This window comes from Arachis hypogaea, chromosome 18, assembly GCF_003086295.3.
Source record: "Arachis hypogaea cultivar Tifrunner chromosome 18, arahy.Tifrunner.gnm2.J5K5, whole genome shotgun sequence".
Taxonomy (NCBI): domain Eukaryota; kingdom Viridiplantae; phylum Streptophyta; class Magnoliopsida; order Fabales; family Fabaceae; genus Arachis; species Arachis hypogaea.
This window is the reverse complement of record NC_092053.1, coordinates 121886534-121898742: the sequence shown is the minus strand read 5'-3', so window position 1 is coordinate 121898742 and position 12209 is coordinate 121886534.

The window sequence follows — 12209 nt, the reverse complement described above, 5'->3', positions numbered from 1 at the left end:
AAGCTTTACAAAGCTCAAAAATATGTCACTAGGTAAGCTTTCGATCCAATTTCACAATTCTACAATCTCAATGCATAAAATAAATTATGTGAATAAGGGTAAACCATAAACAAGCATCACCTAAAAAAAATACAATGATAATATACAATTGCCTAACAATAGATGATGAATGCATGGTGGCCAAAACATGCAATTCAAAAGAGCTAAGAAGTTTAAAGGCAATGTAACATTCACTTGGTGCTCACAAATGTTAAACATGAAGACTCAAAACCAAGTGATAAAATATAACCTCCACAATTAAATCCAACAATAAAAATTAAAAATAATGATGTTAAAATAACATCCCATCAATAATCAGTAGCAAGAAACAGTAAACAATATTAATAATCCAACACTTATAAAGAAAAATAGAAAACAAGATGAAAATGTACTAATTAAACAATTAACTAACTAACTAAAAGAAGTGGTTATGGATGGTGTTTGGTAGTGTTGGGTGATGATTGAGGGGTGGAAAGAGAAGAGAAGAAGGAAAGAAATGGAAAGAAGAGAAGAAAAGAAGGTGGGTGAAATAGGGCAATCCACGCGTGCGCGTCATGTGCGCATAAGCGTGGATTGATGAAATGGAAGCGACGCGTACGCACGGCTGACGCGTACGCGTGCATGGCAAAGCAGAGAGTCAACGCATACGCGCAAGGTACGTGTGCGCATGCCTTGGGCACAAAGTTGGCACACTTTAGGCACAACTCTCGGGTGAATGTATGGAGGGGGAACTTCCAATCCACGCGTACGCGTGAGTGACGCGTGCGCGTGGATGGTCGAAATTGCTTGGCGCACGCGTATGCGTGATTGACGCGTACGCGTGGGTTGGTGCCCTGTTTTTCAAAATTTTTTCTATGTTTTTGCACTAAACCAAGCATTCCAAACCTCCAAACAACTACCAAAACACCACAAAACCGTATTTAACACACTAAACTACCAAACAAACTTAACAAATCAATCAAAACATGTAATTAAACATATTTTACCAATATGTACAAAAGAGAAAAATGAAAGGATATTACCATGGTGGGGTGTCTCCCACCTAACACTTTTGTTTATTGTCCTTAAGTTGGACTTATGGGGAGCTATCCATCAAGGTGGCTTGTGCTTGAATCCATCCTTGAACATCCACCAATGCTTGGACTTCCATTGCGCTTCATCATTCAAAGTTAATAACTCCAAGCTTTGATGGAGTTCTTCATAAACCATGGGCTCCCAAAGTTGATTTTCCTTGTGTGATTCGGGATCCCACACTTTGTTTTCACACCCGTCCTTGAGTTGATCATGGTGATTTCCTCCGGGTGGCAAGAGAGATGAATTCTCATGGAAGCACCAAACTATCCTCCTAGACCCATTCAATTGAGCACTAGTCCAACCTTTGCTCCTTGAAGCTTCAACCATAATGAGCCTAGACTTACAACGCCAACCACTAAACATCCTCCTTTTACGCTTAATTCTGCAAAGCACCCTAAGTTGGCCATCCGTCTCAAGCAAACCAAATTCAAGTGGGATAATAAAGCTAAGAGTTAGAAGTTTTACCCACTCAAATGAAGGATTATATGACAACCTAGGTGGAGGAGTTCCCAATGATCTTGACAAGGCGCGCTCTACTCCTGTCCATCCTCTCCTAGAGGCTTCCACCACTTGGCAAGGTTCTTCAAGCTTTACCTCTTGCCAAGCTTCCTCAAGTTCAAGTTTTTCACCAATGTCCTCTAGCTCTTCTCCATCACTCAAATCATAAATAGGAGGTTGAGTAAAATCTACCTCATCTTTCCAAGTATAGTGGGGAACGATTCCTCAAATTCAAAAGGATCATATGTTGATGCGGAGTCATCATAAATAGGAGGGCCTATTGATTGGAACACTTCTTCCAATCCTTCAATCACATTGTGTCTTTGAGGTTGTGCACTCTCCTCCTCAACATCAACTTCAAACTCCATGGAAGAGGGCTCTTCAATTTGTGATTCCTCTATGTACTCAACATATCCTAAGGCTCCAACTACTACTTCCTCTTGTTCAATAATCTCTACCTCCTCCTTTTGTTGCATTTCTTGCTTTAACTCCTCTTCTTCACCTTGGAGCTTCAAGTTCACTCCCTTACTAAGCTCCTTGGTTGCTTCTCCACATTCAACAATGGGAGTGCCTTGATAGCATAGGCTTAGGCGGGATGAGACTATGTTGCCAATGGCTTCTACCATGATAGCCATTTTCGCTCTTAACTCCTCAAACTATTTTTCATCCTCCTCGCGTCGCCTTAAGATATGAGATTCAAGATCTCTCAATTCTAGCATGTGGGCTTCATCGGGAGGTGATGGTGGAAGAGAGGGTTCATTATTTGAGGAAAGGTTGTTGTTATTGGAAGGTGGTTCATATTGGTGAAATTCTTGAGGTGGTGTGTGTGGACTTTGTGGTTCTTGGGAGTATTGGTGTTGGAATAGTGGTGGCTCTAAGTATGGTTCATATGGTGGTTGGTATGGTGGGTATGGATTAGGATCATGTGGAGGTGAATGGTGGTATGAGGCTTGTGAGTATGGTGGAGGGCTATATTGAGGAGTGGGATCATATGCATATGATGATTGTGGTTGACAACCACAATGAGGATCATCACACACATTAGATTGGTATGCATCAAGATTTAAATTGTACCCATAAGAAGCCGGAGGAGGTTGTTGCCAAGAAGGTTGTCCATAAGCTTGGGGCTCCTCCCACCCTTGATCTCCAAAGCCTTGATGCAAATTCTCATTAAAGTTTTTATTTCCTACAACATAGTTTGAACCACACTCATAGCCAAAGTGATGAGAATTCATGGGGATAAGAGAAAACAAAAATAAATTCTAACAAGAAACAAAGAAGACCAAATTCTAAAACTAGCAAAAACTAACAAACAAACCAAAAATCAAGCTATTCACAATATATACAATAGCAAATAACATAGCACCATTGCAACTCCCTGGCAATGGTGCCATTAATTTGATACAAGGATTTTTACTGGTTCGGAATTTCACAAAATAATTCCATTGTTAGTATAGTCCAAACCAATAGAAAATCCTCGAATCAAATTAAATTTGGTTTTGTCACATGTACAAACTCCAATGAAAATTAACCGAAGTATTTAGACTCCGGGTCATCTCACAAGGAATTGCAATAAAGTAGTCAATTATTGGCTATGAAGGTGCAAGGGGTTTGGTTTGGTAAAAGGGCAAGAAATAAATGACAAGAAAAGTAAATCAAGCAAGTATTTAAAGAAGACAAGTAAATAAGAGAAAGCAAGTAATAAAGAGAGAGACATTCATGGCAAGGATTGAGAATATAGGCTTTCTATCCTAGTCATACAATAATTAATTCATCTTATTTAGTCAACTCCAACAAATGGAAGAAGGTATCATGTCATCTTCACAGAGGGAGAATGTCAAACAAGACTAATCAATCATATCACAATAATAAACAAGAATCTATCTCATTATGTCATCCTCGAAGATGGAAGAAAGTATTATATTATCTTCACACTCGAAGAAAGTCTAACAAGACTATCTAATCTCAATCCAAAGGTCCTAATCAACTCACTAAGTGAATTAGCAAGAGATTAGAGTTAATGGAAATAATACTAGCTAACAACTCTAGATCACCAACATGAGTTGGTTTTCATGATTCAAGATTGCCTAATTACTCTTTCCAAGCCAAGAATGCTCAAAGTCTACTCTAAGGCCCAACCAAGCATTTTGTCAAACACTTGGTGGGTGTACAAGGAAAGCATAATAAATTGTAAGAAATAGTAAAATCTAACAACTACCAATTGCAAGGGGAGTAAGTTCACAACTCAATTCATCAATAAAAAGAAACATCAACATCAAATTGCATTAAATGTAAATCAAATCCAACATGCGTTCATCATCACAAAAGAAGCATAAAAGAGAAATTAACATGAAAACTAAGAGAATTAAGTAGTAGGAACAAGAAATCATAAAGGAAACAAGGTGAAAACATGAAGTTGGACCTAGATCTAAGATGCAAAATAGCCTAAGAACCCATATTCTAAAGAGAAGAGGGAGCTTCTCTCTCTAGAAACTAACCTACATGATGCTAAGTTACAAACAATTGCTCCCTCCATTGCCCCAGCTTGAATTCTGCATGAAATAGCATTAGAAATGAGTTGGATTGGGCCCAAAATGCTCTACAAATCGCTGGCCACGATTTCACTTTAGTGAATCACGCTGCTCCCTCGGTATGCACGCGTACAGTGCGCGTGCGCATCCCTAACCGCGAAGCAACTATGGCAAATTTTCTATCATTTTGAAGCCCCGGATATTAGCTTTCCAACGCAACTGGAACTGCCTCATTTGGACCTCTGTAGCTCAAGTTATGGTTGATTGAGTGCGAAGAGGTCAGGCTTGACAGCTTTACGGTTCCTTCATTTCTTCATGAGTTCTCCAACTTTGCATGCTTTTCTCCTCACTTCTTCCCTCCAATACTTGCCTTACAAACCTGAAATAACTCAACAAACACATCAAGGCATTGAATGGAATTAAGGTGAGTTAAAATCACTAATTTAAGGGCCTAAAAAGTATGTTTTCACATTTAAGCACAAACCAAGGGAGAATTGCAAAACCACGCTATTTCATTGAATAAATGTGGGAAAAAGTGATAAAATCCCCTAAAATAAGTACAAGATAAACCACGAAATTGAGTTTTATCACAACCTAATCAAACAACAAGCAAACACTTGCAAATTATTTAATTAATAAACAACTAAAGCAACACTAGTATAATTGCTAAAGTAGAAATGAAATGCAAACAAAACAAAGTAAAGCAAGTACAAAAGAGGGTAAAAGTAAGATAAGAGAGAGGTGGAAGAAAGAAGAGGAGAAGAAGTAGAGAGAATAGGAGAAGAGAAGTGTAGTGGTGACAAAACAGGGGCGTGCGTACGCACATGTAAGTATGCGTACGCACACTAGGCGAATCAGGGGAGGTGTGCGCTCGCACAAGGCGTGCGAGCGCTCTGAGCAGAGAGGGTCATCAAGATGCGTGCGTATGCACCTAGGTGTGCGCACGCACAGAACATTTTTTTTAAGAAAATAAAGCGTCAAAATTGCCAGCTATCTCGCCGTCTGTGCGTATGCACACAGGTCCGTGCGTACGCACAGAGGCACAAAGATGGGGATGTGGGCGCACAAGGTGTGCTAACGCTCCCAGCAGAAGGTGCATAAGCAGGTGTGTGCGCGCACAAAACGCGAAAATTGGGGTTGTGTGCGTACGCACGCACATGCTCTGTTTTTCTCAAAAAAAAAAATTAGTGCTCTAAGGCACCAAACTTGGAATCCAAAATAGCTTTTCAACCTCAACATATTATTCATCAAAAATACATAATCTAAACTAACATCTAAGCAAATGAAGCTTGAAATTAAACTAAGTTAAGCTATCTATAAGAGGCCAAATGCAATAAATTGAAACTATGTACAAAGAGAGGGTTAGGAAGGTGTTACCAAACACTTTTATTTAATGTCTTTAAGTTAGACTTATGGAGAGCTTTACTCTTGTGCTTGTAAAGCTTCCAACAATACTAGAATCTCCACAATTCCCAATTGATTACACCAAACTTAGATGGAGTGTCCAACAAGCTATTAGCTCCCAACAAGAAAAACAAAAAGCAACCAAGAGATGCATATTTACAATAGCAAATAAGAAGCAAGATATTCACATACTAACATATTTACAAATTCCAAAAACAAGCAAGCAACATATGTACAATCAACCAAAAAGCAAGCTATTTACAATATTCACATATGCACAATAGCCAAAAACATACACCATTGTAACTCCCCGGCAACGGCGCTAAATTTGATAACGAGAGAACTATTGTTAATAGCAAGGAAGTAAATAGCATGGGAATGTAAATAGCAAGGAAATAACTTAGCATGCAAGAAATTAAATGAAAGCAAGTAAAGGCAATGAAAATGGAAATTGAATACTAAAAAGAGCTCTTAGTGAGAATTGGAGAATTTAGGATTCCTATCCTAGTTATGGACCACAAACATAGTAATTGTGTGGAATCAATCCAAACTAGTCAATTCTCTTTGAGAATTAGTCAAAAGCATAATTGATCTCAATCCATAAGTCCTAGTCAACTCACTAATTACTTAGTGAAAGACTAGCATCAATAGAAACCAAATCAATTAAATATTCCCACACAATGCAGAATGGACATCTACAACTCAATTCCACCAAAACATCCAATTCCTCAACCAAGAGTGTGAAAACTAAATATGCAAGAAATTAAACATCAAAGCAATAAAAGTCAAAAGCAATTAAAAGTCAAAGCAAGAAAGATTAAAATGCAAGGAACCTCTTGGCAAGTAATTGAGAACTAAGGCTACCTATCCTAGTCATTGACCACAAACATATGATGATTATGAAGAGTTAATCCTACTTAGTCAACCTTACGTCGAAGATAAGTCAAATAGGCATAGTTAATTTTAATCCCTAAGTCCTATGTCAACACTAAGGGGTCACATAGAGTCAAGGGAGACCAAATCAACTAACTACTCTAATGTATCAAACAAGAATGGACATCAATGACTCAAGGATCACCAAAGTCATCAATTTCAAGCCAAGAGTGAGGAAAAACTATGTAAAAACTAAGCCAAACATTTTATCAAACGCTTGGTGTGCATGAGAATAAAATAATATTAAATGACAAGAAATAATAAATGTTACAACTACCAAACAAGGAAAGTAAAGATAGCAACTCAATAAAGAAATAAATGACATGGAAACATAAAATTGCATTAATTGGAATTAAAATAACAAGAGTGTCAAAAAACATAAAAATGACAAAATAAAGGAAATAACAAGAGAAATGAAGAAGAATAAGATAGAAGAACATGGAAACATAAATGAAACTACACTAGAACAAGAATTAAAAGCTGAAATTAAAAGGAAATTAACTAATAAAACCCTAATTCTAGAGAGGGGGGAGCTTCTCTCTCTAGAAGCTAAGAGAAAACATCATAAAAGCTAAACCTAATTTCCCCCTTCATTCCTCTTCACTTTGGCCTTAAATAGCTTCAGAAAATGAGTTGGACTGGATTTTGGAGGCCTAGAATTCGCCCCCAGCGATTTGCAATTAATGACCTACGCATATGCACGCGTGCGTACGCACGACCTACTGTGCGTACGCATGGTTGCGCAAAATTCCATCGTGCGTACGCACGATGATTGGTGCGTACGCATCCTTGCACAAAGTCACCGTTGTGCATACGCACATCACTGTGCATACGCATCTTTGCAGCAGCTTCCAAATCTCATTTTCTTTATGATTTCTCCCCTTTTGGATGCTCTTTCTTCACTTCTTCAACCCAAACTTGTCTTGAAAATCTGAAATCACTTGACAAATACATCAAGACACCAAATGGGATCAAAGTGAATAAAATTTAGCAATAAAAGGCCTAAAGAGCATGTTTTCACTTCCAAAAACAAATTAGGGAGAAATCTCAAAAGCATGCTATCTAGATGAGTAAATGGGGGTTTATGTGATGAAATCCACTCAAATCAAATCAAAATATATCGTAAAATATGGACTCATCAAGATGTCTTCCTTTGGTTTAAATGAACTTTTTGTTTGTTTTCCCATTTGGCAAGCATCACAAGTGATGTCTTTGTCAAACCGTATCAAAGGAAGACCTCTTACTAACCCTTTCTTTACAAGTTTGTTTATTTGAAACATATTTGCATGGCCCAATCACTTGTGTCATAGCCACTTTTCAGATTCTTTAGAATGAAAACAAGCTACATTTTGATCCTTTAGTTCATCAAGGGTAATTCCATACACATTATTACAATGCTTGGCAACAAAAAATACTTCATTAGTCTTTTCATTTACAACACAGCATTCAAGTCTTTTGAAAGTCACTAAATATCCTAAGTCACACAGCTGGCTTATACTCAAAAGATTGTGCTTCAATCCACATACCAAAAATACATCATCAATGAAAGTAGATTGTTCATTACCTACTTTTCCAACAGTAATTATTTTACCTTTACCATCATCTCCAAAGGTCACAAAACCTTCCATTCATGTGCCTTGAGCATCCACTATCCAAGTACCACATATCCTTTTTGTTCTTGGATGCTAGGCAAATCTGCATGAAAAACTTCAAGTAACCTTAGGTATCCAAATTAATTTAGATCCTTTGAAGTTAATCCATCTTGGTTACCCAGGTGCATTGAAATCATACACAACATTGTAAATTTGATTTCCTACAATTTTTTTTCAATGAAGCATTGTGAATATGAATGACCAAATTTTTTGAAATTAAAACAATGATTTCCTGATGCATGTTACTGAAATTGAGATGGGTTACTATGCTGGAAATGATTAGAGGGTTGAAATTTTCTGGTTCTTGGAAGAGGTGCATTTCTTTTGCCAAACTGATTTTTGTCATAATTGTTCCTCTTTGCAAAAGCATTTTCACCAGAATTTTTGAAAACTTTTGGACTTTTCGAATATGAGGTTTTATTGTAAAATGGTGGTTTCTTGAGAGCAACCTCATTTTTCGAAATGTACCCCGGACCTAACCTATTTGAAGTAGGTTCGGTTCTTGGTGAAGGCTCAGTTTCACTTGTGTAAACTTCATCAAATTTCTCTTCAAATGTGGGAACATATCCAATACAAGATTTGTTGGATGTAGATTTAGTATTTGATGAAGAAGCCACAAATTTCATAGAGGAATCATTAAAAACTGCATTTTCCTTGGTTATATAACCTAAACCAGATTTTTCAAATAATGGTCTTTGACTTGCAAGTAATTTGTCCAAGTTACTAGAACTTTGAGCAAATTTTGCTAAGTTACCATTCAACCTTTTAATCATATCATTTAATCTTTCATTTTCAGCAATTAACTCTTGAGAAGGATCCATAATGTGCTTTCCTTTTAATTTTTCAAGTTCAGATTTTAGAAATCTGTTTTCTTCAATAATGTCCAAAGTACATTCAGTTTCCTTCACTTTTTCTTTTAAAAAATCATTTTCAGCTTTTAATACATATTTTTCAGATCTGCATTTATTGTACTTATTTAGCAGTTTTGAGGTGTTTAGAGTAAGATCATCAATAATGGCATGTAAATCATCTATAGACAAGTCATAGTATTTTACCTCATCAAGATTATTATTTCCAGCCATAAAGTAATCTTTATCTCCACCTTCAGAATCTTCTTCCTTATTGGAGTCGTTCTCAAGATCCTCCCAAGCTGCCATGAGCACTCTCTTCTTTTCTTTCTTTCCTTTGTCCTCCTTCTTGAGCTTTGGACAGTTTAGCTTAAAGTGTCCAGCCTCCTTGCAATGATGACACATCACATTGCTCAAGTCCATTTTGTGTTCCTTTGAGCTTGAACCCTTGTACTTGCCCTTGTTCTTCATCATCCTTCTAAATCTCCTAACAAAAAACATAAACTCATCATCTGAAATACCATCACCAGACTCACTCTCTTTTGATTCTATTTTGGACTTGAGGGCTATTCCCTTTTTTTTTGAATCCTGGTTTGTGTGTGTGGTTTCATAGGCAAGGAGTTTTCCTCTCATCTCATCATAGGTTATAGGGCTTAGGTTATTGCTCTCGGTTAGGACAGTGGCAGTGGTTTCCCATTCTTTTGTGAGGCTTCTAAGGAGTTTTCTCACTAGGGTTTGTTCTGAGTAGTTTGTACCCATAGCAATAAAGTTGTTGATTATGATTGCGAATCTCTCAAACACTTCATCAATGCTTTCTGATGAGCGGATAATTTATACGCTTTTTGCCACTGTTTTTAGTATATTTTAGTTAGTTTTTATTATGTTTTTATTAGTTTTTAAATAAAAATCACAATTCTGGACTTTACTATAAGTTTGTGTGTTTTTCTGTGATCTCAGGTATTTTCTGGCTGAAATTGAGGGACCTAAGCAAAAATCTGATTCAGAGGCTGAAAAAAGGACTGCTGATGTTGTTGGATTCTGACCTCCCTACACTCGAAGTGGATTTTCTGGAGATACAAAAGCCCAATTGGCACGCTCTCAATTTCTTTGGAAAGTAGACATCCTGGGCTTTCCAGCAATATATAATAGTCCATACTTTGCTCAAGATTTCATGACCCAAATTGGCGTTCCAAGTCAGCTTAAGAATTCTGGCGTTTAACGCCAGAACTGGCATAAAAGCTGGAGTTAAATGCCCAAACTGGCACAAAAGCTGGCGTTTAACTCTAAGAAAAGTCTCTACACATGAAAGCTTCAATGCTCAGCCCAAGCACACACCAAGTGGGCCCCGGAAGTGGATTTTTACACAAAACACCCTAGCTTACTCTTTTGCTGTAACCCTAGGTCACTAGTTTACTATAAAAACTACTTTTAGTGATTCATCTTGCACCTCATGACATTCTACACGTTTCATATTGTATCTTCTACGGCATGAGTCTCTAAACCCCATTGTTGGGGGTGCGGAGCTCTGCTGTGTTTCGATGAATTAATGCAATTACTACTGTTTTCCATTCTATCACGCTTGCTTCTATTCTAAGATATTCATTCGCACTTCAACCTGATGAATGTGATGATCCGTGACAATCATCATCATTCTCACCTATGAACACGTGGCTGACAATCACTTCCGTTCTACATGCAATCAAGCTTGAATGTGTATCTCTTGGGTTTCTAATCTAAGATTAGAACCTTCGTGGTATAGGCTAGAATTATTGGCGGCCATTCCTGAGATCCGGAACGTCTAAACCTTGTCTGTGGTATTCTGAGTAGGATCTGGGAAGGGATGACTGTGACGAGCTTCAAACTCGCGAGTGTTGGGCGTATGACAGACGCAAAAGGATCAATGGATCCTATTCCAACATGATCGAGAACCGACAGATGATTAGCCGTGCGGTGACAGCGTGCGTTGAACATTTTCACTGAGAGGACAGGAAGTAGCCATTGACAACGGAGATGCCCAACATAAAGCTTTCCAGGGAAGGAGCCTTGCGTGTGTGAAGAAGAAGATAGTAGGAAAGCAGAGATTCAGGGGACAGAGCATCTCCAAAACCTCAACCTGTTCTTCATTACTGCATAACAAGTATTTATTCATGTTCTTTTACTTTTTACAATTAAATCTGAGAATTATTGATATCCTGACTAAGAGTTACAAGATAACCATAGCTTGCTTCAAGCCGACAATCTCCGTGGGATCGACCCTTACTCACGTAAGGTATTACTTGGACGACCCAGTGCACTTGCTGGTTAGTTGTGCGGAGTTGCAAAAGTGTGATTGTAATTTCGTGCACCAAGTTTTTGGCGCCGTTGCCGGGGATTGTTCGAGTTTGGACAACTAAAGGTTTATCTTGTTGCTTAGATTAGGAATAATTTATTTTTGTTGGTTTAGAGTCTTTTATTTGTGTTTAGTTTTCATATTTTAAGTTTGGTGTCAATTGCATGCTTTTATTTTCTTTTAATTTTTTCGAAATTGCATGTTCCTAGTCTTTTCTTGATCTTAAAAAAATTTCTAAGTTTGGTGTCTTCTTTGTGTTTTCCTTTAAATTTTCGAAAATTTGTGTTTGATTTTCTAAAAATTTTAAGTTTGGTGTTTTTGTGCTTTTATTTACTTAAAAATTTTCCATAAATTTATTCTTGGTGTTCATCTTGACATTCAAAGTTTTCTTGTTTGATCTCTTTGTTTTGATCTAAAATTTCTAAGTTTGGTGTCATTTTGTTGTTTTTCTCTTTCCTCATTAAAATTCAAAAATAAAAAAAAATATCTTTTCCTTATTTTACTCATAAATTTCAAAATTTTGCATTAAATTAGTCAAAGTTTTTCAAAATCATATCTTTTTTTTTGTCAAGTCAAAATTCTAATTTCAAAAATTGATCTTTTCAAATCTTTTTCAAAAATCAAATCTTTTTAATTTCTTCAATCATATCTTTTTTTTATTAAATTGCAATCATATCTTCTCAATCATATCTTTTTAAAATAGTTTTCAATCATATCTTTTTTATTGCTAATTTCCAAAATCTTTTTAATCAATTAATTAATTTAGTTTTCAATTTGCCTTTATTTCCCTCTAATTTTCGAAACTTTTATTTTATTTTTCATTTATTTTGTTTTATTTTTTTTCGGTTACTTTTAATTAAATAAAAAAAATTTCATATCAATTCTCTTTTCTCCATCATGG